This window comes from Carica papaya, chromosome 1 (assembly GCF_054855325.1).
Source record: "Carica papaya isolate Zhongbai chromosome 1, ASM5485532v1, whole genome shotgun sequence".
NCBI classification, from domain to species: Eukaryota; Viridiplantae; Streptophyta; class Magnoliopsida; order Brassicales; family Caricaceae; genus Carica; species Carica papaya.
The window spans coordinates 9,550,311-9,576,711 of record NC_142309.1 but is presented as its reverse complement, the minus strand read 5'-3'; the positions used below and the strand labels follow the sequence as shown (position 1 = coordinate 9,576,711).

Genomic DNA, 26,401 nt, shown 5'->3' with positions numbered 1-26,401 from the left:
CGTCATGTCCTGCGCGTGCCTTAGGTAATCCTGTCACAAAGTCCATGGCGATATGTTCCCATTTCCATTCCGGGATTGGTAAAGGCTGAAGTAGGCTGCCTGGGCGCTGATGCTCTGCTTTGACCTACTGACATATCAAGCACTTAGACACAAAGTCAGCTATGTCTCTTTTCATCCCATTCCACTAAAATCGGAGTCGCATGCTTTGGTACATTTTGGTGCTTCTGAGATGCATGGCAAACTTTGAGCTATGGGCCTCAGTCATAATGTCTCTTTTCAATTCACTGTCATTCGGAACACACACCTTGTCCTGAAATTGGAGTAACCCATCGGTAGAGACTCGGAATTCTGAACTAACTCCCTGTCCTGCATTGTTTTTTAGGGCCACTAAGGCGGAATTAGCTGACTGAGTTTCCTTTATTCTCTGGATTAACTCAGGCTGGATGGTCAAATGGCTCAAATATGTGGCTCTCCTCAAGTTCTGAAGTCGAACCTGTTGTGTAGCCCCAATTTGCCTGCATTCTGATACCATCAAATGGGCTAAGATACCTGCACTTTTCCTGCTGAGTGCATCGGCTACCACGTTGCCTTTACCCGGGTAGTACAAGATATCACAATCATAGTCTTGAAGAAGTTCTATCCACCTTCTCTAACACATGTTGAGATCCTTCTGAGTGAATATGTGTTTCAAACTCTTGTGATCGGTATAGATCTGAAAGGTCTCTCCATATAAATAATGGCACCAAGTCTTCAAGGCGTGTATGATTGCGGCAAGCTCTAAGTCATGGGTGGGATAATTTTTCTCATGGCTCTTTAACTGTTTGGACCCATAAGTTATGACATTCCCATGCTGCATTAGTACACAACCTAGGCCTAGATAGGAGGTATCACTGTAAACCGTATATCCTCCCGATCCACTTAGTAAGGCCAGCACGGGTGCAGTAGTCAGCAACTTCTTCAGTTCTGAAAAACTTCTTTCACAGTTTTCATTCCACTCAAACTTGACATTCTTCTTTATAAGTCGGGTTAGGGGAGCCGCTAGGCTAGAAAATCCTTCAACGAACCTGCGGTAATAGCCCGCCATTTTCAGAAAGCTACGGATTTCTTTGACCGATGTTAATTTCTCCTAGCTGAGCACCGCTTCAACCTTTTCAAGATTCACTGATACTCTATCCTTTGATATGATGTGTCCTAGGAAGACAGTCTGCTCAAGCCAGAATTTACACTTACTCAACTTTGCATACAGCTTCTTTCTTCTGAGAACCTGCAAAACCTGGGGTAACTGGTGAGCATGTTCTTCTCTGCTTTTTGAGTAGACCAGGATGTCATCGATGAACACGATAACAAATTGATCTATGAATTCTCTGAAGACCCTGTTCATCATATCTATGAAGATGTCTGGGGCGTTGGTTAGCCCAAATGGCATGACCAGGAACTCATAGTGTCCATACCTGGTTCGAAAGGCCGTGTTGGGGATGTCTTATGTTCTTATTTTTACCTGATGGTAACCTGATCGCAGGTCTATTTTGGAGAAGACCTGCGCACCCTGCAACTGATCCATCAATTCTGGGAAAGGGATACTTGTTATTGATTGTGACCTTGTTCAATCCTCTGTAATCAATACATAGCCTCAACATTCCATCTCCCTTCTTGGCAAAAGTGACTCCGGTACCCCAAAGGGACACACTGTGTCTGATAAAGTCACTGTCTTGCAATTCAGTGATCTGCTTCCTCAACTCATCCATCTCAACGCGACTCATGCGGTAAGGAACAACCGAAATATGTTGGGTGTCAGGCTGTAGGTCTATGGTGAACTCGACTTCCCTGTCTACTGGTAGTTCGAGCAGCTCATCCATAAATACATCTGGAAAATCTCGGACTACCGAGATCTCTTGAATACAATTCTCTTTCTTGGGTTTGCCTAGTTAGAGAAAATAGCAAGGTTAAAGAACTCGACAAGTAAGAAAATTGTCATCAAGTAATAAGTACTAAATGATTTTATTCATTTGTAAATGGCTTCCCATTTGGAGGATTGAATACAATCTTTTTACTAGAACAATCTATGGTGGCGTGATACATCGCTAACCAATTCATCCCTAAAATTACATCAAAATCTCATGTGTCTAATTCTATCAAGTCTACACTCAGTTTTCTATTTGCTATCTCCATGGCACAAGCCTTGTAGACAACTTCTCCTAGTAATGTTGCACTCCCAACAGTAGATACGATTAACATCGAATCAAGTTTATCAGGCAATATATTAAATTTGGATACAAAAACAAGTGAAACAAATGAATGCGATGCACCAGTGTCAAATAAAACATGAGAAAAATGGTTACAAATAGTGTACATACTCTGTACTACGTCCGGGTCGGCATCGACATCCTGCTGCGTAAGGTTGTAAACCCTACCTTGAATAGGAGGTCTTCCTTGATTCTGTTTCCTTGGGTACTCTCTCGTATAATGTTGAGCACTACCACATATGCGATAAGTGTTGTTGATGCGGTAACATGGTCGGTCCCCGTGATCCCTACCGCAATGCTGACAGATCTTACCACGTCCTGCCATTAGAGCATGAGGGAGAGCCTGGATCACCGATCTGGGCCTCTTATTTTGTTGGACGGGCGCAGTAGGTGCTGGTCTACGAGATGGAGCTGAGGGTCTGTGACTCTCTGTTGACTGGGGAAGGGTGTGGAGGCTCCTCTCCACTAACTGTGCCTTTGCCAGAATGGCTTAGTATGTCTTGAGCTCCAGTACAAATAAGTGTTGCTTGATCTCTGGGCGGAGGCCCCACTGGAACCTCCGAGCCTTCCTGCCCTCATCCATTAATGTCTCGAGAGAGTATCGGCCCAACTCTATGAACTTACGAGCATATTTTGACACCGTCATGTTTCCTTGGACTAACTGGACAAACTTCATCTCCTTTAGATGTCGGATGTACTCTGGGAGGTACTCCGCATGGAAGGCTGCTAAGAACTGTTCCCAAGTGACTGGAACAGACAAGGTGGTATGCTTGAGATCCCACCAACGATCTGCTTCTCCAACCAGCATGTAGGTAGTAAGGGTGACCTTCTGCTCGGGAACCACTCCCAAGATCTTGAAAGCCTTCTCCGTCTCCACTAACCAGTACTGGGCATCTTCAAAAGAGGATTCTCCTACAAAAATAGAAGGGTTCAGTCTCCTGTACCTCTCTACGTAGCCCGGGTCAATCAAGGAAAGAGTTGGGTCCCGCGGAAGGGGGACTGGGCCGGGCTGAGGATAGACTGGAGGGCCCTGTGGTGGCACTTGCTGGTATGGTGGGGGCACGGATTGTATTGTGGCGGTGCTGGGCAGTACTGCGGCTGGGGCACCAGATTATACTGCGGTAGTGGCACCGGGTGGTACTGTGGAGAAGCAAGCTCGTATCGGGGTGGCTCAGGATTCTCTTGCTGCAGTGGTGGCTCAACTTGTGGCAGCAGGGGAGGGTCGGGTAGTTCCCTTCTCTCCACTCGACCCAGCTAGGCAACAATGAGCCTTTCCAGCATCTCAGATATTCTATCAACGTCCTCCCGAAGCGAACCATCCCGAGCTGCTCGGTTTAATAGGAGTCTTCCTCTCCTCATCTTTTTGCACCTGCATTTCACAAGAAATGGTTGAGTAATGATTCATTGGTTTGGTATTTCTCTATGTATTATTGTGTAAGGGACGAGTCTGAGGAACGCGGCTCTGATACCAACTGTAACGACCCCGAAAATTTAAAAGGAAAATGTATATAAAGAATATGAGTGCGGAAGCGAAATAAAATGTTCTGGTTCATATCCCTTACACAATAACTTAAACGTACTAACAATATCGAAAATAAGTCCTCTAAAGAAAAATACTGGAAATGAAATACTATAAGAAAAATTAATAAACATCTAGGTAACTACTCGCCGTCTTCTTGTAGATCGAGCTCGGAAACCAATATCCATAAAGCCACATGCATAACATAGGAATACAATATCCAAAATCTCCTTTTCCTTTGGTCTTCGTGAAATTCAAACTGTGAATTGTTTTTATGAAGATCATTAGTACCAAGTCTATCATTAGTGCCAAGTCTGTCCTTTTTTTAGTGCAGGTTGTCAATGCTCGTACAACCCCATTGATCTATCATTCCTTTTCCTCTAGTAAATGGCCATGCCACATTTTTTTAAAATCTGAAGATTTTTTTTTTGTTTAATGAATTAAATGCAACAATATTCTAAACATTAGAAGTTAACTGAATGTCCAATTAAAGTGTAAATCTTCTTGTGGTTATTCAAATCATGTGGAAATTCATCATTATGTAATTGAAAATACAAGAACACACATCAAATATGAGAACTATAAATAAATTTTGTATTTAAGACAGTTAAAATTTAGAGTAAGATTAAAATTGAATGAAGTCAAGTACACATAAAATAATATTGTGCATCCTTTTAGTAATATGTATTTAGTTTTATTTATAGAAGATTGGATATGCATGCATGACTCTCAATTTAGATGATAAAAATGCAACATACACACTTTGATATTGCATAGAGAAAGAAATACTAGATGGAGCATTTGTTGATTATTCAGATAATCACGTATTTTAAAATTGTACAGTCTTGCAATGAGTACAAAACCAACTATTCTTTCGCCTTTTCCTAAAGAATATCGTGTGTTTGTTGCTTTAAACGACAGAAAATTTATTTTTGGAAAAGTTTCTCTTTTAGAGAGTTTAACCTCTTTAACAAAATCTATTCTAAAATTTATGGAGTCAAATTATAAAATAAAATACCAAGTAAAAGATTTGAGAAGAAGTTTCTCTTTTAAAGAGTATGGTCAATTAGAGAAGCAAATTACTAGAATTGTTTATTAAGTTTCTTATAGAAAACATTTCAAAAAAAAAAAGAAGAGAATTTTGCTATAAAAATTACTGAAAGTTTCTTATTAAAAAACTTTTTATGAAAAAGCAAAATGGATTTGGATGGTAAGATGAACTGCATGGTATGCCTTCTATAAAAAGAAAATTTAAAATAGTTTGGATTGATTGTTTAACGAGATTGCATTAGGCAAAAGCTTAATTCAAAGGAAAGTCAGATATTGCATTGCAATAGAAAATATTACGGGAATACATTATTAACCAGCAAAAAAATTAAATATTTGAAATTTGAAAAAATCTGTCTCAGAAACATTTACCATTTATTTAATGCACCCTAAAAAAATGATGTAAGGGAGGGGAGAAGAGGACAAGAAGGTGAATTTCTTTGAACATATCATTTGAAAACAAAGAGTAGCAAAAACATTAATAAATTTTAGAAGTGCAAACAACTTAAACATTGAAAACTAAAAGTTTTAGTAGGGGCTCCTATTTGTGGGGATACCAAGTGCAATGAAGGTTACTAACTTAGGCCATGAGTCTTCATGATTACTCATTGACCTGCCTAGGTAAGTATTACTTTTAGTATTATCTTTGAACATATCATTTGAAAACAAAGAGTAGCAAAAACATTAACAAATTTTAGAAGTGCAAACAACTTAAACATTGAAAACTAAAAGTTTTAGTAGGGGAGCCTCCTATTTGTGGGGAGACCAAGTGCAATGAAGGTTACTAACTTAGGCCATGAGTCTTCATGATTACTCATTGACCTGCCTAGGTAAGTATTATTTTTAGTTGTCTTCTTTTTTTTTTTTTTAATTCATTCATAAACTCCTTTCTAATCACCCTCTCTTTTTCTTCCTCCATGTTGGATCATATTTTTTTTCATTACTCTATTCAACATTTTCTTATGTCGAATAAAAATTCAACATGTAAATTTTGTATTTAGAGTGATAAAGCAAACACGAAGTAAGTTTTGATTCATATTGAATTTTTTTGGGAATAAACTAGAGCTAACCTATTAAAGAAAAGAACTTTACTTTAGCAAGCAAAATTGAAATAATGACTTTCACATTGCTTATTAAAGTCTAAATTTGTTATAAATTTTAATCCAATAATTTATTAGAATAGTTGACGTATATTTAAAACCCTATGCCTCCGAGAGGTAGGGGAGAACGAAATTAAACAAAAACTAATTAAATTATTCGAATCGAAGCAAAAATAATTAAAAAAAATAGATTATCAGTTAAAGTGGTTAAAAATAGAATAATCGATTTCGATTTCCCATTTTACAACATCAAAACCAATTGAAAAACTATTTATTTTTTTAATTAATAAATTACATATTTTTTGAGGTAATTATAAAATATTGTGCATAAAAATAAATGCATTTTTATTATTTTATGTTCATTATATATATACATGTAATATATATATATAAGGGCGAGGCAGTGGGCTACAGAGTCCGCGAATATGTTATTACTGTTATACATAAGATAACTATATATATTTGCATATATACGCTAATAAATTAAACTAATACCCAGTACACTTTATGTATATATATTTAATTTACTAATTTTTATACTTATGATATATACATAATTATATATAATAATAATTGAGTTAGCTGTACACTTTGCACTTTTCTAACAATTCACATGACATCGTCAAATAATACAAATCTTTGATAAGAATCCATAATGCATTATAGCATGCTTGTTGATGATCCTTTACAACAATAGAATCTAGAGTTTCTCGCACAATGTGATATTTCATATCGGATAAATACTTAATCTTTTTTTTTCCCTCATCTAATTAAGATTACAAAATATTTTTGTGAATTATGATCAATACCAGATATATAAGCAATGAACCTATGGTGATTGACATACGCTCTCTCCTACCGAGAACAATAAAAATTTATTTTATTTATCAAATTATGGAATATACAGTTCTAAGATATCAAATATATATACTTGATTGTATGAAAATTATATACTATTTATGGAAATATCAAAGTAAATTCAATTAAGAAAATAAATTAAATTAAATTTAAGAAAAAAATTATTTCTTTTAATTATGATTTTTCTTGATAACTTTGTTTATTCATAAATAAAGATGTTAAAAGATGTGAAATGTAATTTTTTGTTAATTAACTGGCAGAGAAAAATGGTGATTAGAATTTAGAGTTTAAAATTTTCTAATCATGAGATTTTTTAAATCTGAATAAAAATAAAAAAATAAAAAACGTATATTTGGATTTTATTTAAAGATAATATATATGAAATATATGTGCAGATATATAAATTTAGGTACATGTGTAGTTGTTTTTTCTTATATACATATTCAAATATGTCATATAATTTATTTCTGTTTTAATTTTTTAAAACAATCACAAGATGAAAAATGAGTGTTTCGCTTGCTGTGCGATCACTTTTTATACCAAAAAATTATTGGTTTAGATAAAAATAAACTTCAAGAGAGTAATTCATTTTCACTATTATAATTATTTTATTTTTGATAATGAAACAATCATATTAGGATAATTTATGAAATGATGAAGAATATGTAGGCAAAAGAGAGGAATAAAAAGAAATTCTAATAATTTTTAAAGAACTAATAAACTTTAAATGCAAACAATGAATGCCTGGATGGCATGGATTAGAAATGAGGAAGAGAGATATGATCCCACATGGAAGAAAAGAGAGGATGATTTGAAAGAACTTTAAAAATAAATAAAGAGAAGGAAGCAACTCAAAAACATACTTACCTGGACGGGGTCAATGGGTGATCATGAAGACTCATGGCCTAAGCTAGTGACTTTCATTGCACTTGGAAGGGGTGCTTAGCTTAAGGTCTCCCCAAGTGGGAGAGCCTACGTCATAATTTGTGCTAGCGGGGGCTTGCGTTCGCGCAGCCCCTACTTAAAGACTTCTAATTTTCAAATGTTTAAATGTTTTTATGGGAGCTCTTGAAAAGTATTTTTAAATAAGATGTTTTGAAATTTTACTCTTTGTTTTTGCATAATAATGTTCGAGATAACAAGTCCCAACTCCCCCATTTCATTCAAGTGTCCAACTGTGCTTGTGGTGATATTCAAATGAATGTATTTTGCATTTTGTACTTTATTTCAAAGAGTTGCATCTTCTGAATTGAACAACCACTCCAAACTATTTTTTCTGTTCTTTTTATGGAAGGCATGTCACCAAGTTCATCTTACCAATCCAAATCCCTTTTCTACCTCTTCATAAAAGGTTTTCTAATAAGAAATTTTTAATAATTTTTTTAATAAAATTTGTTTAAAATGTTTTAAATAAAAAATTTAATGAACTAATTTCAGTAATTGACTTATATTTATTTAGCAATTGGTTTGAGTCTTATTTTGCAATTTGACTCCATAAATTTTATAATATATATGATACGAAGTTGTACTTTTTAAAATCTTTTACTTAGTCTTTTGCTTTGCAATTTGTCTCAATAAATCTTGAAATTAGTTTTAATGAGGGGCTTTCCTCTTTAAAAGAGAAACTTCTTTAATAAATATTTTTATTTAGTAATTGGCTTAACTCTTTTATTTTGTAATTTGTCTCAATAAATATTAAAATTAGATTTGATAAGGGATTATACTCTTTAAAAGAGAAATCCCTCCAAAAATTAGTATATGTCGTTTAAAGCAACGAGCACACGGTATTCTTTAGTAAAAGGCGAAAGAATAGTTCGCTCTGTGTTCGTTGCACGACTGTACAAGTTTATAAAACAACATTCTAAGAATAAATCTATAAATGCTATATCTGGAGTTTTTATCTCCAGGTTGTGTGGGACTGTGTATGTCGCATTCTTCAACTCCCATTTGAAGTTACGCATGCATATCCACTCTTCATTAATAAATAAAACGAAATATACATTACTAAAAGGATCCAGAATATTGTTTTCTTTGTATTTGGTTATCTTAAACTACTTTAATCTTGCTCTAAACAATTGTAATCGTCTCAAATGCATAATTTAGTTATATTTTTATCGTATTTTCGGTTTTACAGTGATAAATTTCTATTTAATTGAAACAATCACAAAAAAGATTTAAACTTTAATTAAACAGTTAATTAACTTTTAATATTTAGAATCTTGTTTCATTTGATTCATTGAACTAAATACAAATCTCATCAAATTTTAAAAAGCTTTTAAGATAAGGATAGTATCTATGAAACTAAATCGCTAATTTTCACATCCATGAATTTTATAATTTATCTGTAATTTGTATATTCTCTGTTCATCCCAAATTACATGTGTCTAATGTCAAATATGTGAGTTGCTTTCAATTATATTATGATCAATTTCTACTTGATACGATCAATTGTAAAAAAAATTTAACATGTTCAAAGTAATTTGTTAAATTGAAATTGGAGTTAGTAATTTAAACTGCAAATCGATTGTGCACGTGCAACACATGAGCATCCCAATAGTAAGCTATCATTATAGACTCTCTTTCATACTATTATGTCAGTAAATAACTCACGAATCAAATATTGAATTGTGAACTTCATACATTTAAAAGAGATCGAGAAAGCTATGATTTTTTTCTAGTTCAAAAAATTCTTTTCATACTAGCGAAGTTCATTTTTAAATCAATAAAACATGGTAAAAATAGAAATTTCTCCATATTAAAATTTTTAGTTGAGGGAACTAAGAGTTATTTGTGTAGCGCCCGGAGAAAAGGAGCCGAAAGAAAAAAAAAAAAAAAAGGCACGTCGGCAGCCACGTCAGCAGGCCCGGTCAGCAATCCCGGCCAACCGGGGCCTGCCACGTGGCAAGACCACATCACTCCGGAACGGGCCACGTTGGCGATCCGCGTGAACGCGATCGGACGGTCCAGATCAATCGCGCGATCGGACGGCCCAGATGCAATCGCACGGACTGCCCAGATTCAATCAAAAACGAACGGCCCAGATTAAAACAAAATGGACAGCATAAGGCAAGGGGTTATAAATAGAACCCCCACACCAGACCACAAACCCTAGCCGTCTGCCGCTCGCCGGAGAAGACAAACCAGAAGCCGGCTGCTGCCACCCGCCGCCGCGCCGGGGAAATTTCTGACCGCCGATCGAGGTAAATTTCATACCCCCGACTCGTTTTTCCACGCTGATTCCTCCTGTGGCCAAATCAGAGCCAAAATCCCGGCCAAACGGCCGGAATACGCGGCTGAAGACCAGCGGCGCCGCCGCGCCCCTTCTCGGTTTTTGCCTCCGACGAGGCCCTTCCCGGCCTCCGTTTGATGCAATTTTTATATCACTGTGATCACCATTCTTTTCTCTACAGGTTGACCGGAGCCGAATCACCAAAACACAAACCTCGCCGGAGAGCCGCCGCACCCGAGAGCTCCGCCGCCGGTAAGCTCTGTTTTTCCGTATTTTTTGGCCCCCCGAGGGCCCTAGGGTTGTTTTCTCGCAGGGACCGATGCGAGTGTGGCCGAAAACAGCCAACCCGAGGCGAATCGCCGCCGCTTGCGGAGCGCTGTCGTCGGAGCACGGCGGAGCCGCCGTGCCGGAGTTGCGATATTGGCCAAAAAGGAGCCCTGAACCTAATTTGAGATTTTTTGGAACACGTGCAGGTACTGTTAGTGCGTTTCAGTTCTCCAGGAAAAATTCAGGAAAAATTAGGAACAGCCTGTAGGCGCACTGTGAATCGTATTCGAATCCCGAAAACAAGTAAGGACCCCTCACCCTTTTTCCTATCACGGTATTAAAGTTCAAAATGATAAAACGGTATTTCTTGAATTAACGAATGTGTGAAATTGCTTAAGGTGGTTAATGGAGCCCGAGTCTAGTGTGATTGGTGATTTACTGTTATTTGGCCTGTTTACAGCTTTAAATGCAAAATAAGGTTTGATGTGTTCATTTTACAGATTTGTGTGCATATACTACGTTTTTATTAATTATGGGTTGAATGACTGAAAAACTGATACTGTATGTTGTCTGTTTGGCATGAATTACGATTTGCTTGTTTAAATGTGAATTGATGATGCTGACTGAGGAAAAGGAAAATAAAAGATTGTGTAGACTGATAATTGTATTATGGGGTCGGCCTGACTAGATATCCTGGGAGATGGTGGACGGACCGGGTCCGTAGGGAACCCTACCGGGATTGTGGTCTCACATGCCGGACGGGGTATGGAGATCTTATGGTTTTGGCGCCCATACCGGACGGGGTATGGGGACGGCCCTGGAAACTGATTATGAATGTTAAAGGTTAACGGGTAGCGGGACCCCTATGGACCCCCACGGATACTAGTAGGCTGGTAAATGAGGAAAAGATATGTTGTATAATGATTGAATTACAAAAGGCGTGATAAGTGTTATGTTTTACAGTTTATATGATTCCATGATTATGATAATGTTATTGCTTTCGTATATTGTTTTATAAATTCCACCGAGGTAAGTGGATGGTAAAGGTTTTATTATTAATAAAAGGATTTGTCGTAAATCATGCTCCATTGGTCTTTTGTGTTTTCTACCCACCTTTACCTCCGTGACGGTGAGATATCATGATGTCCTTACTGGGCTAGTGTAGCTCATTCCTTATTTAATCATTTCAGATCAAGAGGACATCGTTCCCAAGCCGATTCCGCAGGAGGACGACAAAGGGGACGCCTAAAGACTCCATAGTCACATTTGTAGTTTTTACTTTCAAGTTTCTCCTTTAGGTAGTTTAATCTTTTATATTTTGTGAGCACGTTTCGGTTTCAGTGTAAGGGATGTTATTCAAATTTTGACCTCGCTTCCGCATTTGATATTTTTGAATTTAAAATTTCATTTTAAATTTCCGGGGCTGTTACAATTTGCTCAAAAAATGAATATTTTATTAAATAAATTAAAATTATCTGCTAAACAAACTAAATTTAATTTCGAGAATATTTGAGAATATATACTTACAAGAACATTAAGAATTAATTTTTTTTGTGAAATTTTGAAATCTATTTTTTTACAATATCTAATATGGATATATATACATATATATCATTTCAGAGAATTTATTTTATAAAATAAATTATTATCTCAAATTGCGATTTACTCTTTGAGCATGTTTTTATATACGTAAAAAGCTTTGTCTGTGTGGATTTTATATAAATAATTATTTACTTAATCTCATTGTCTATGTTTTGTTCTTGGTTAAATGCGAATTGTGTGTTAATCTATTATCCATAGAAGTACATAAATTATTGAACGATACAAGTGGTTATATATTAACTTAATTGGTTAAATACAACTCATTTTTCCATTTCGATTTTGGGATTTCTGAATTACAAAAAATGTTAAACGTAAATGTCAATCATTCTATTTGGATGTATAAAAAATATAAAATCTTCTCACAAGTCCATTTCAATAATGATTTCAAACATCACATACGTTGATATTCTATATGGATCTACTCTTTAATAATTTCCATAAGTACAACATTCTATAAATATCTCCTCTCCTTATATAAACTGATAAACGAATCACACCACCACATTCACAAAAATATTCAGACAGACATCAAACGAACATGGATCCTTCCTCATTTTTTTTCTTCCTCTATCATCGCCATCAAACTCAGACATAAACACTTCGTCCGTCATCAACTCCTTCCTAAAATATTCACATCATAAATATTCTAAACAAACAACATAATATTACTACCTTTGTAATTCACCCACTACATCATGAACAATTTAAACAATTAAAGAAGCTTATTCCTCACTATTTTTGTTATTCATGCGTCAATTCGACCAAAATCAACATTAATTTGGAAGCATAAACAACTTACACAATATATAATTATATCAAATATGGATAGGCAAGTCCAACAAACAAAGTATTTATTTAAACATTTCCATTGGAATATTATCAAAAAAACTTAAAGAGAGAATGTCTGATGGATTTCTGATAATTTCCTAACCAGTGCTGCATATGAACTCCAATAGCATCCAAGTAGAGGCTGCTCCGGCCATGGAAACCAACCATTTTTCCTTCAGTAGTTGTTGAAGTAAAAAATGTTCCCTTTTCTTCGCCGAAAGGTCCGTACTTCCCTCTGCTACTGTAAAAAGTTATTGACTTTATCACATTTAATTTATCTTCTTTACTCACTGCCCCATAATACCCACATATGCAACTCAATACTTCATGTGGGTAGTTTAATTTTACCCGATGAGTGACAACTCCTGCATTCCCACCATGTTTAACAAACCAAACAGATTGACCATTCCGATCATACTCAATTTGAATGGAGGAAATAGCATCTGATGATCTGGTCACAAATATTTGTTTAATCCTAGAAAATACCCCATCATCCCATGGTCTTCCTCCATCTCCTCCCCCATGGACCCGGTCCACATGGTGCTGGTTCTTTTACAACTCCACAAAAAACCTCTTCAGTGGCTATGTGTCCTTCTATAACTTTGTAAGCTATATATACATATATATTATTCGAAAAATTTCCTTCATAGAACAAATCATTAGTTTATTATCAATGTTTAATCAACAATTTTAGGATTTTATCCTAATTTTAATCTCCAATAAACAATTATAAGGCTTTACCCCATGGAGAGCCCTTCCAGAAATTATCTGTAACGTCTTTTTTTTTCCTTTTTCCTCTTCTCACTTCTAATGGCGTAATTAAAACAACCAATTACATAATCAAATCAGTCATGCACATAGAAACACTATCACGATCTCATATTCAAGGTTAAGATAAACCTACAATCATGCACGAAACATTGCATACAATATAATCGTACTCACTATCTACACTACTATCAACTTTTACACACTTAATTCTGTCAAAAAAAGGAAAATCTTTATTCTATCGCTCTATACACTAGGTTCGGATATAAGCAATTTCGATCCGGACTCCGTTCCTACATCATCTGTAAAGAATAAAGAATGAGTTCATATAACTCAGTACAGTAAGAATCTAGTTACAGGTATGAGATGCAACAATATAAAACCTCATACTTCTACCAATATTTCATTACTTAACCCAAGCCCCACCTTACTATCACTATGAGACTACTCAGGGCTAAAGCTCACCCCGGTATCTCAACGATCATACCTATCAAGGGTGACCATCCCCCAACGCCACCCCAAGCGTACCAACATTGTCACCCACCACCAAAATCGGCAATCACCATCCGCCTCTTGACCCCTACCAGGCCACGCACGCACACCATTATCATTCACTCTCGTCACCAACATCGGCGACGATCATCCACCGACCGACCCCTAACGGGCCACACACACACACACAATGATCATTCTCTCCCGTCACCAACATCGGCGACCATTAGCCACCTTTCGACCTCTAATGGGCCACACACACACACAATGATCATTCTCTTCCGTCACCAACATCGGCGACCATTAGCCACCTCTCGACCTCTAATGGGCCACCCATACACAGTTATCATTCTATCCCGTTACCAACATCGACGACCATTAACCATACCTCGACCTCTAATGGGCCACACACACACACACAGTTATCATTCTCTTCTAACACCAATATCTGAGACCTAGCCCCCTGTTCGTCGGGATCTCCCGACTAACACCACTATCGGTGGCCAACCTACTCTCTCTACTCGTAACCACCAATGTCGGCGTTCCCCCTATAATGTATCCAGTAATATTTAACATGCACACAGCCACAAATTTTCCTTACCGACCACTAAGGCACGGTAACCTATATGTAATTCCCACCATGCACGCTCCACAGGTCTCCCTTTCCTACTCTCTAATTTCCCAGCATACATCTACTCCCAACCCCGTTTTCCTTTCTTCTGCTTGCACTAATCCCAACCTCCCATTGCTCCTCGTTCTCCCTCTTCCTGCGGCACACTCTAAGTGTTCCCACTCACACCGCGTTCCTCCTTCTCTCTCCTTCCGCGGTTTCCTACAGGCATGCCCACACAAATCTACTCTCTCTCACCAATCTCAACAACCACACTCTTCCCCCTCACGGACCTCACTCACACCGCATTCCCTCTCTGTCATAAACTTCACTCACATTGCCTATTCCTTCTCTCTCTCCCCCTTGGTGCTCACCCGGTCCTACTCTCTCTCGCAAGGCCCCTAACAATCACACTCCTCTCCCTCATAGACCTCACTCACACAGCAAATCCTTCTCTCTCCCGGCTTCACTCACTCTACATCCCTACCTCTCTCTCGGACCTCACTCCCACCGCCATCCTCCTTCTCTCTCCTCCCGCGATGCTCACACAGACTGGCACTCTCTAACACACCTCACTCACACCACAAATCCTTCTCTCTCCCGGCCTCCACTCACTCTGCATCCCTACCTCTCACTCGGAGCTCACTCACACCGCCATCCTCCTTCTCTCTCCTCCCGCGGTGCTCACGCGGACCTACTTCCTCCCACATACCTCACTCACACCGCACACTCACCCCCTACACGGCCTCCTCCGTACACCGCCACCTCCATATGCACTCACAAATAAACACTACACCTCTAACCAAGCCAAATCTCTCATCAACATTCCAATCCTAAATCCACACATGAAATTGAATCTTTACCGTACCTCCTATTTCCATCCTCCTTCCTCCCGCCGATTGCGCTATCACCGTCCGCGGTCTCCTTCTCTCTCCCATCTCGCTCCTCTCCGCTCTGATTCCCTTCTCTCTCTTTCTGGAACCTTCCTTCCTCTCTTCTTTCTCCTTCCCGCTCTCTTCCTTCTCTATTTTTCTCTTTTCTTTCTTTTTTTTTCCTCTTCTCTTTTTCTTTCTTTTTTTTTCCTCTTCTCTTTTTCTTTCCTTCCCTGTCCTCTATTTATATCCGACCAGCTTCCTCAAAACAACGTCGTTTTCCCCCTTTCAAAATGACGTTGTTTTTCCCTCTTCAAAACAGTGTCGTTTCCCCGCTCTTTTTTTTTTTAGTTACTACATTATCAAAGGCCAAAGAAAAACCCAGGCCTAAGAGGGGGGGTTGGAAATAGTTTTTAACCAGTAATAGACACGTCTCAGTTATGACCTCACTAGCTGCGTCATTGCCCCAAATGCAAAGATGATATGCTTTTTGCTTGTGTTTCTTTTTGTACATCTCACTTGGGGATAATTCATTTCTCCTTTTCAGCATGGAAGGTCTTCAACCCAGTGTACCTAAACTTCTACAAGCACTTACACATTTTTTCGAGTTTAAATACTAATGAAAAAAAAATTCATGAGCAAAAACTTTATTTTGTACGTCATTACATCAAAATTTCGTAATTTGTAAAATAGCGACAAAAATATTTTTTATCAGTGAAATAGAAATAAAAAGGTGAGAAAAATACTCATATTTTAAAAACTAGAACCTTATTTTTAAAAGTCTTTTATTTAAAGTAATTGATATTATTAGGAGAATTTTGTTTTACAAAGTCAAATGTCTTAGTAAATGCAATTTTAATTATAAGTTAAAGATTATAATAATTCTATTACTCGTTATTTTTGGTTGAAGATAATAATAATATAATAAAAATTATTGATTTTGGCGACTAAAGTTTGGAAGATCTTATAACAATTAGGAGCGAGCATTGTCTTTATAAAAATTTGTAATTAATATTTGAATAAAAAGTTTATGATTATTGTTTAATCTCAAATTGTGATTCGCTCTTTGCGCATGTTGATAAATTTATATTCTTTTATTCATTTTTTTTAAATAAAACGAATAGTATTAATTTCATATCTTGTATGCTCATACACATTTTAATATCTTTTTTTTTTTTTAATAAATGAAGAATCTATCCATTTGTCAATATCGATAGGTGTATAACAACGTTGCCCATCTTAACTTTTTACAGAAAACATACTTGCAGTAACAAAATTTTAAACTACAAATTATGGTAATTTAGGATACAAATTAACAGGATATTTCGAACCCTCATAATAGCGCAACACAACGGTGATGTTTGAAATCCCTGATAGCAAAATATATTATGGACTCTCAAACTCAAGAATTTAATCTAATATCCTACAAGTCAATAACAGAAATGATATCATGGAAAAGATTGATTAATACATCAACCTAAGTCTTTAAATTGTTAAGAGATTTGTTTGGCTTTTTATATAATCAAACATCATCACCTTTTTGAATTGCATATTGTGATGTCCTGATGTCATAAAGGGCACCAACTGTCCGAGTAGCTAATATCTCTTATAATAATTATAATCAATAATACTAATTTATACTATTTACAGAGTATATTTTTCTCAAAATACAAAATAAAAATTAATCTATATGCCTTCAAAATAACTCTCAAGTCTTTTCTTTGCCTAATCCTCCTAAAAAGAATCTAGACACGTTCAACATGTACCTCTTCATCTAGTTCATCTAGGAAGAAATAAATTAAGAGTGAGTTTCATAAAACTCAATAAATAAATAAAAAAAAAAAAGGTATTGTAACTATACAAGTATGTTTAAGAAAATATTAATTTATACAATTTAATTAAAATAGTAAAATTTCAAAACATTACAATTTCTCTTCATTTCTTCTTCTCATACAATATCATTCTTCTCTTCTATAACTCAATAGCACCGTTATACTACTATTAAATATTACCAACAGTTTTCAAGTTTTATACACACGCACACTCCACCTTGTTATTAAGACTCAAATTTGATAGTTTTAGATATTACATATTTATTATCTTTCTATTAGTTTAAGTGATTGTAAACTTACGCATGTAGCTGTTAATCTTATCTTCAAAGAGGGCAACAAATGACATCACTATCCATGAAATGGGTAAAAAACACATTACATTAGTCAACAACAATCAAATACAAAAAAATCACTCAACACTCCAGTCCACACACACTAGGCCACTTAGGTAGCCATAATTGCCCCAGGCGACAATAGTGCCAACTGTACTGGACAGTAATGGCATCGACTGTCCCAAACAGTAGTGTCCCCACCCAGTGAGACAATCCCCCACAGCACAACATAGTGGCTCCAGCCATATATTACAACTGCCACTATCCTCCAAGAAAAATTAGGGAATCAGATTTAGACTCGACTATATAATTACAGTTTATTTTTAATTAAATTTGCCTTTTAATTCTAAGTCCCATGTACTATCCATTTATCTTATGTTAATTTGTCTTATTAATTTATTAGTTAATTTATGTTTCTTATTTGCTCACGATTATAATTAAATTAAAAATTACAAAACTCCTAAATTGCTTTAGTTCCCAAAATTTCCAAATATTTCCATTTTTCTTCTTTTAATTTTTTTTGTTAAGTTTTCTTTTTTTTATTTTAATCCAGATTACTTCATCTAAATTATCTTTTACATGTCACATTATCTAAAAGTTACAATTTTATGTTATACCACTTCATCTAAAAGGTTCCTACCTTTTGTCATGTCTTTTCATGCTTATTCTAGTTATTTCATCCTTATCCACCATTTCTCTCCTTAGACTTTAATTTATATCTATCATTTATTTGTTTGACTCTAAACTATACTTTAACGTTATTATATATTTTTAAATACATATAAATACTAAATTAAATATATCAACTACAAGAAATTAACTCTTGAGTATTCTTGAGCTATCACATCCTTCCGTCCTTAAAAAAAAAAATTTGGTCCTACAAATTGGACTTACCAGTAGTCACAAACATATGAGAATATTTAGCTTTCATTTCCTCTTCTGGCTCCCATGTGGTTTTTTTAGTCGAATGATGCTACCATAGATCCTTTACTAAGGAGATTACCTTGGACCATAATATCTTTTCTTTGTAATCCACTATTTGCACAAGATGCTCAATGTAGGATAGGTTGTCTTGAAGTGTAAGGGATTCATATCGGAGTACATGCGATAGATCTGGGTGATATTTCTTCAGCATCAATACATGAAAGGTATTGTGTATGTTGGCTAACTCGGGTGTAATGTTAAACGGTAGGAGATAACTCCTACTCTATCCAATATCTCAAAAGGTTTGATAAATCTAGCACTGAGTTTTTCTTTCCTCCCAAATCTCATGGTCCCATTAATGGGCGACATTTTAAAAAATACATGGCCGCCTACTTCGAATTCTAAATCTCTTCTCCGATTTTCAGCATAATTTTTATGCATACTTTAAGCTATCAGAAGATTTTTTTGATCAATTTCACTTTCTCTGTAGTTTCTTCTATAAATTCAAGTCCAACCAGTTTTCCTTCCCTAACTTTTTCCCAACAGATAGGCGATTTGCAAAGTCTTCTGTATAAAATCTCATATGGTGCTATTTGAATACTAGACTAATAGTTATTGTTATATGCGAACTCAATCTGAGGTAAATGATCATCCCAATTACCTCGCAACTTAATGATGCAGGCCCGTAGCATATCCTCTAGAGTTTAGATTGTCCATTCTGATTGACCATCCATCTAAAGATGAAAAGTCATACTAAAGCATAGCTTGGTCCCTATGGCATTATGTAGACTGGTTTAAAATCTTGAAGTAAAGTGAGAATCTCGATCGGAGACGATTGTAATTGAAATTTCTTGCAATCTAACAGTCTCTTTAATATAGAGTCTAGCCAACTTGTCCAGTGGGTCATTTACTCTGATAGCCAAAAATTTAAAAGACTTAGTTAATTTATCAATGATAACCCAAATGGCATCATGTTGGGATCTTGTTTTAGCCACAGAATCCATAGTAATATGTTTCCATTTCCACTCTGTTACTGGTAAGGACTGAAGTAGTCATGCTGGTCTCTAACGTTCAGTCTTTACTTGTTGGCAAGTGAGACATTTGGAAACGAATTCTGCTATATAATTCTTCATCCCACTCTACCGGTATTTGGTTCTCAAGTTCTTATACATCTTAGTGTTGTTAGGATGCATAGCAAATCTATAGGAATGCGCTTCTTTTAGTATCTTGTTTTTCATATTATTATTATTCGGCACACATATAATGTTTCTAAACCTCAATATACCATCTTCTGATAGTTTGAATTCTAGCTTAGGTTCCTTCCTGACATTTTCCATAGTCGACTTCAAGGTAATATCAAACTACTGGGTTTCTCTAATTTTTTGCACCAAAATGGGTTGTACTTTTAAATTGGCCAGGTATCCTCCTGATCTCTTATGTCGGACATTCAAGTTCAACTTTTTAAACTCCTCTATGAATCTCCACTCTAAGGCTATTATGTATCCAAGAGTGCAAATACTCTTCATACTAAGTGCATCTACAAGCATATTATCTTTTCCCATATGGTATAGGATCTTGCAATCATAATCCTTAAGTAAATTTATCCATCCCCTTTGGTGCATATTATGTTCTTTTTACAAGAATAAATACTTTAAACTCTTATAGTTTCTGTGAATCTCAAAACTTTCACTATATAGATAATGGCACCAGATCTTTAAGATAAAAATATAGTGGCTAGTTTTAAATCATAGGTAGAATAGTTCTGCTCATGATTCTTTAATTGTCTAGAACCATAAGCTATCACTTTTTCATGTTACATTAGCAGCATCTCAATCCTTGCTTTGAAGCATCACTATAAACAAAGAATCCACCAATACTGTTAGGAATAGTCAATATTGAGGCTATTGTTAACTGTTTCTTCAATTATTAACTTTTTTCACACTTGTCATTTCACTCGAACTTTGTGTCTTTTCTAGTGAACTGAGTTAGTGTAGTGGCGATCTTTGAAAAACTTTTAATAAACTTCTTATAGTATCCAACTAGGCCAAGGAAATGTCAAACTTCAATTATCGTTGTAGGCCTTTTCTAGTTTACTACTGCTTCTATTTTGATTGAATCTATTGATATCCCGTCCTTTAAAACTATATGTTTGAGGAAAGTAACATCGTTTAACCAAAACTCACACTTATTAAACTTGGCATACAATTTCTTTTTCCTAAGCATCCCAAGAACTATTGCCAAATGTTCTTATGTTCAACCTTGCTTCGTGAATAAATCACTATAATCATCAATAAAGATAATGATAAACTTATTCAAAAATGGCTAGAAGACTCTATTCATCAAATTCATAAATCCAGTAGGAATATTTATTAGACCAAAAGAAATTACTAAGAATTCATAATGGTCATACCTGGTCCTGAAGGTAGTATTGAAAACATCTTGTTTCTTAATTTTTAGTTGATATCTAGAACATATATCAATCTTTGAGTCGTCTATAGTCGACTCTTTGAAGTTTGTCAAACATATCATCGATACAAGGCAACAAATACTTATTTTTTATGGTAACTTGGTTTAGTTGTCTATAGTCGATATAGAGCCACATGGTACCATTTTTCTTCTTTACAAATAATACTGGAGCTCTCCATAGTGATACATTTGTAGGATGAAACCCTTGTCCAACAATTCTTGTAATTATTTCTCGAATTTTTCTTGTTCAGCTTTCACCATTCGATATGGAACCTTAGAGATAGGGCTTGTACCAAGAATTGAGTCAGTAAAGAACTCGATCTCCTGATATGAAGGTAGACTTAGAAGATCTTTTGGGAAAACATCAGAAAATTTTTTCACTACAGGTATCTGTTATAGATTGAATTTTTTACTTTTATTCTCCATTACGTAAGTCAAATACCCTGCACATCCATTCTCAAGTAATTGTTGAGCTTGAATGCAAGATATGAGACAAGGATGTTGGGGCTCCCCAGTTTTTTTAATTTGAAAGCCTTGTACTTAGGAATATTAAAGGTCATCGTCTTCCCATGATAATCTATATTGGTATGGTACGCCGTAAATTAATCCATTTCTAATATGATGTTAAAATCATGCATGTATAAGAATATGAGATCTACTGGTAACTCTCCGTTGGCAATCTCTACAATACATGTTCGATAGATTGTACTAGTGGTCAAATCCTTATTGGCTGGGGTAGAGACTACTAATACATAATCTAAAGGTGACTGTTCAATGTTCAGATGCTGAACGAACTCATATGATACTAAAGAGTGTATAGATCCTGGGTCTAATAGAATCTTAGCCAAGGTATTAGAAATAGTGAATATATCTTGTGTCACATCTTGGGAGGCTTCAGCATCTCTCTCTGAAATGACATATACTCTTCCTTGAGTTCTTTGCCTATCTGTTCCTTATTGATAGGATATTTTTTGATCCGATATTGAGTACTACCACATTTAAAACATCCATTTATCAGGTTGTGGTAGTGTTTACTACCATGGTTCTTCCCATAATTAGGACATATCTACTTTGACTCTTGTGTTGGGACTATGAGACTCGTCTTCTGCCTCTTATTAGGTCATTGTGGCTCTTGAGCCTTTTTCTTATTGTTTGATATGAATGATCAGACCTGCTGGATCTGTTATGGGATTAGGCTTGTAGCCTTTTCTAAAATTTGAACCTGTTATAGTACTTTTTGGTAGTCATTAATCTTTAGAGCTAAGATTTTATCCCAGATCTCCTTACGCAGGCATCTTTGAAACTTCCTAACTCTTAAGCTTCCATCTGCTACTAAGTTGGGCTCGAACCGAGCCAGCTCCATGAACTTTTACACATATTTTATCACCCCCCTTGTTCCCTTACTTTAAATCTAAGAACTCCATTTGCTTATATTCTCAAATAAATTCAAAAAATTACTTCTCGTAGAATGATGCTCTAAATGTTTTCCAAAGGATCATGTCCTCAGAGATCCCTTTTTCAGGTGCCACCAGTGTTTTGCAGCTCTTTTGAACATAAATGTGGCTAATTTTGAACATAAATGTGGCTAATTGTACCTTTTGCTTTGAAGTGGGGCTGTGAACCTCGAACATTTTATCCAACTTCATGATACACTGCTCAGTTAATATCGGATCGGTTGTTCTAGCAAATTGTAGTGGGTTCATCTTTTTGAACCTTTCTATGAGTTTTCTATTATTTCCTTCTAGCGGCTGGGTGTTACTGATACTAGCATTATTACCGTTATTAGCATTTTAGCTATGGACTACGTATTGACCTACCACCATAGCTAAACCTTCGACTATACGCATGAGTCTATTTAGACTCTACTCAATTTAGTCTTCTTGAACCCGATGTGCATGCTCTCGATATTCTTGTCATTTTCTACATTCATGAAATTCGAACATAGAGGCATTTCACTATGTTTCACAACTCTATCTAAGTCTCATGTAACTCTAATTCTCGTATTCAAGTGATGTCCTATAATTGTGCTTTGATACCACTTGTCACAGATCACACATCGTCTTATAGGATAATAAATGAAACATACTACTTAAATTACACATACTCGAATTAAGTAAAATAACTTAACTTTATTAATCATAATCGAGTCATAGAAACATTATATCTCTTAAATGTAAAACATGTTTATATATGTACGAGACTACAAATTTTCTTACTTACATTACTAAACAAAAGTATAAGACAATAACTTTAATATCAAAGTCTATCTTTAAAAATTTTTGCTGTATCATCGCTCACTCTGTGGTGGTATCTTTGATATTTGGGGGGTAATAAGGGGTGAGATAAAATATCTCAATAAGTGATATTATGAAATTACAATATAGTACATATAATATATAATTTTTTTTACACACAACAAAATATATATCATATAATCTTTCTAAAAATATATTTACGAATCAGAAAACAAATGCAAAAATTCGAAATTAGATTCACAATTGCTTCATTATATACTTTGTTACTATTATGAATGATCAATTAGTTATCATATATTGTACGTAGATATACATATTTATCACTAATTTTTCATGTACCCAAACACAAAACGACATACATGAGTATCTTGAAATACTACTACTCCTCGAACACGGAATGGTTATGGTACATAAATTAGACTGTTTTTTTATACACCCGAACACGGAACGGTTATGTATGGGTACACACTTATCACTTTGCCAATATATCCGAACATGAAACAGTTATGTACGACCACATTAATGTCTAGCATAATGTAGATATTTTTAGAACAACTCATTTTCATAACGAGTGATGCACACATAGAAAAATTATATTTCAAAAATAAAATGTTAAATAACGCTTATATCAAAGTAAAATTTTAACAAATACTTACTTTACAAATAGGAAAGACAAAGTGAATGATTTCATATTCTTATACTAAAAATATGTAAAATATTTCAAAACTACATAGGGTATGCCATAATATCAAGTTATATGTCTAGGAACTATTCGTTTTACAAAATTGAATGTCTCTTGTGGAATTACTATTAAACATTATAACATTTAGTTATCTACTATGATGAATGAATTATAATTTTATTATTATGTTAACTGTGAAGATATGTGATGTTTAGACGTAATTATAATTATAAGTTACATATTACATGATTTTATTATTTGTCATCTTTGATTAAACATTTTATTATATAATTTTTATAAAAATTGTTGATTTTAGTGCCTAATGAAAAATTTCATGACAATCAGTTACTTTAGTTTTAAGATTTTTTTTATTGAACCTACCTAAGTTGATTGATGTTCTCTCCTCCTGAGAACATTAATATTTTATTTTATTTATCAAATTATGAAATATATAGTTCTAAGATATCAAATACATATATTTGATTGTATGAAAATTATATACTATTTATGAAAATATCAAAGTAAATTCAATTAAGAAAATAAATTAAATTAAATTTAAGAAAAAAATTATTACTTTTAATTGCGATTTTTCTTAATAACTCTGTTTATTCAGGAATAAAGATGTTAAAAGATGTGAAATGTAATTTTTTGTCAATTAACTGGCAGAGAAAAATGGTGATTAGACTTTAGAGTTTAAAATTTTTCTAATTATGAGATTTTTTAAATCTGAATAAAAATAAAAAAATTAAAAACTGATATTTAGATCTTATTTGAAGATAATATATATGAAATATATGTGTAAATTTACGTACATGTGTAGTTGTTTTTTTTATATACATATTCAAATATGTCATGTAATTTATTTATGTTTTGATTTTTTAAAACAATCACAAGATAAAAAATAAGTGTTCCGTTTGCTGTGCGATCACTTTGTATACCAAAAAATTATTAGTTTAGATAAAAATAAACTTCAAGAGAGTAATTCATTTTCACTATTACAATCATTTTATTTTTGATAATGAAACAATCATATTAAGATAATTTACGAAATGATGAAGAATATGTAGGCAAAAGAGAGGAATAAAAAGAAATTCTAATGATTTTTAAAGAACTAATTTGTAGTTTATGCTTAATCACATCTGATGAATTTTAAATGCAAAAAATGAATGCCTTGGATGGCATGGATTAGAAATGAGGAAGAGAGATATGATCCCACATGGAAAAAAAGAGAGGGTGATTTGAAAGGACTTTAAGAATAAATAAAGAGAATGAAGCAACCCAAAAACATACTTACCTGGACGGGGTCAATGAGCGATCATGAAGACTCATGGCCTAAGCTAGTGACTTTCATTGCACTTGGAAGGGGTGCTTAGCTTAAGGTCTCCCCAAGTGGGAGAGCCTACGTCATAATTTGTGCTAGTGGGGGCTTGCGTTCGCGCAGCCCCTACTTAAAGACTTATAGTTTTAAAATGTTTAGATGTTTTTATGGGAGCTCTTAAAAAGTGTTCTTAAATAAGATGTTTTGAAATTTTACTCTTTATAACTTTGTTTTTGTACAATATCCCCCATTCATTCAAGTGTCCAACTGTGCTTGAATGTATTTTGTATTTTGTACTTCATTTCGAAGAGTTATGTCTTCTGAATTAAACTTTTTCTTAATGAAAACCCTTTAAACAACCACTCCAAACTATTTTTTCTTTTCTTTTTATGGAAGGCATGTCACCAAGTTCATCTTACCAATCCAAATCCCTTTTCTACCTCTTCATAAAAGGTTTCTAATAAGAAACTTTCAATCATTTTTTTAATAAAATTTGTTTAAAACATTTTAAATAAGAAATTTAATGAACTAATTTCAGTAATTGATTTACATTTATTTAGCGATTGGTTTGAGTCTTATTTTACAATTTGACTCCATAAATTTTTATAATAGATATGATAAAAAGTTGTACTCTTTAAAATCCTTTACTTAGTCTTTTGCTTTGCAATTTGTCTCAATAAATCTTAAAATTAGTTTTAATAAGGGGCTTTCCTCTTTAAAAGAGAAACTTCTTCAAAAAATATTTTTATTTAGTAATTATCTTAACTTTTTTACTTTGTAATTTATCTCAATAAATATTAAAATTAGATTTAATAAGGGATTATACTCTTTAAAAGAGAAATCCCTCCAAAAATTAGTATATGTCGTTTAAAGCAACGAGCACACGGTATTCTTTAGTAAAAGGCGAAAGAATAGTTCGCTCTGTGTTCATTGCACGACTGTACAATTTTATAAAACAACATTCTAAGAATAAATCTATAAATGCTATATCTGGAGTTTTTATCTCTAGGCTGTGTGGGACTTTGTATGTCGCATTTATATCCACTCTTCATTAATAAATAAAACAAATATACATTACTAAAAGGATCCAGAATATTGTTTTATTTGTATTTGGTTGTCTTAAACTACTTTAATCTTGCTCTAAAAAATTGTAATAG

The 26,401-nt window shown here is 34.5% G+C and overlaps 6 non-coding genes across 6 annotated transcripts; 3 read left to right on the top strand and 3 right to left on the bottom strand.

The window, feature by feature from the left end:
• Window positions 1–4,602: 4,602 nt before the first annotated feature.
• LOC148269175 (U5 spliceosomal RNA) lies at window positions 4,603–4,721 on the top strand. The gene has a single exon (XR_015815939.1). It is a non-coding gene; the product is annotated as a U5 spliceosomal RNA (small nuclear RNA).
• Window positions 4,722–7,626: 2,905 nt separating this feature from the next.
• LOC148269174 (U1 spliceosomal RNA) lies at window positions 7,627–7,788 on the top strand. Its single transcript, XR_015815487.1, has one exon. It is a non-coding gene; the product is annotated as a U1 spliceosomal RNA (small nuclear RNA).
• Window positions 7,789–8,487: 699 nt separating this feature from the next.
• LOC148269173 (U5 spliceosomal RNA) lies at window positions 8,488–8,605 on the bottom strand. Its single transcript, XR_015815927.1, has one exon. It is a non-coding gene; the product is annotated as a U5 spliceosomal RNA (small nuclear RNA).
• A 7,172-nt stretch (window positions 8,606–15,777) lies between these two features.
• On the bottom strand, window positions 15,778–15,915 carry LOC148269172 (U4 spliceosomal RNA). The gene has a single exon (XR_015815977.1). It is a non-coding gene; the product is annotated as a U4 spliceosomal RNA (small nuclear RNA).
• Window positions 15,916–25,212: 9,297 nt separating this feature from the next.
• Window positions 25,213–25,374, top strand: LOC148269171 (U1 spliceosomal RNA). The gene has a single exon (XR_015814913.1). It is a non-coding gene; the product is annotated as a U1 spliceosomal RNA (small nuclear RNA).
• Window positions 25,375–26,066: 692 nt separating this feature from the next.
• Window positions 26,067–26,184, bottom strand: LOC148269170 (U5 spliceosomal RNA). The gene has a single exon (XR_015815933.1). It is a non-coding gene; the product is annotated as a U5 spliceosomal RNA (small nuclear RNA).
• Window positions 26,185–26,401: the final 217 nt, after the last annotated feature.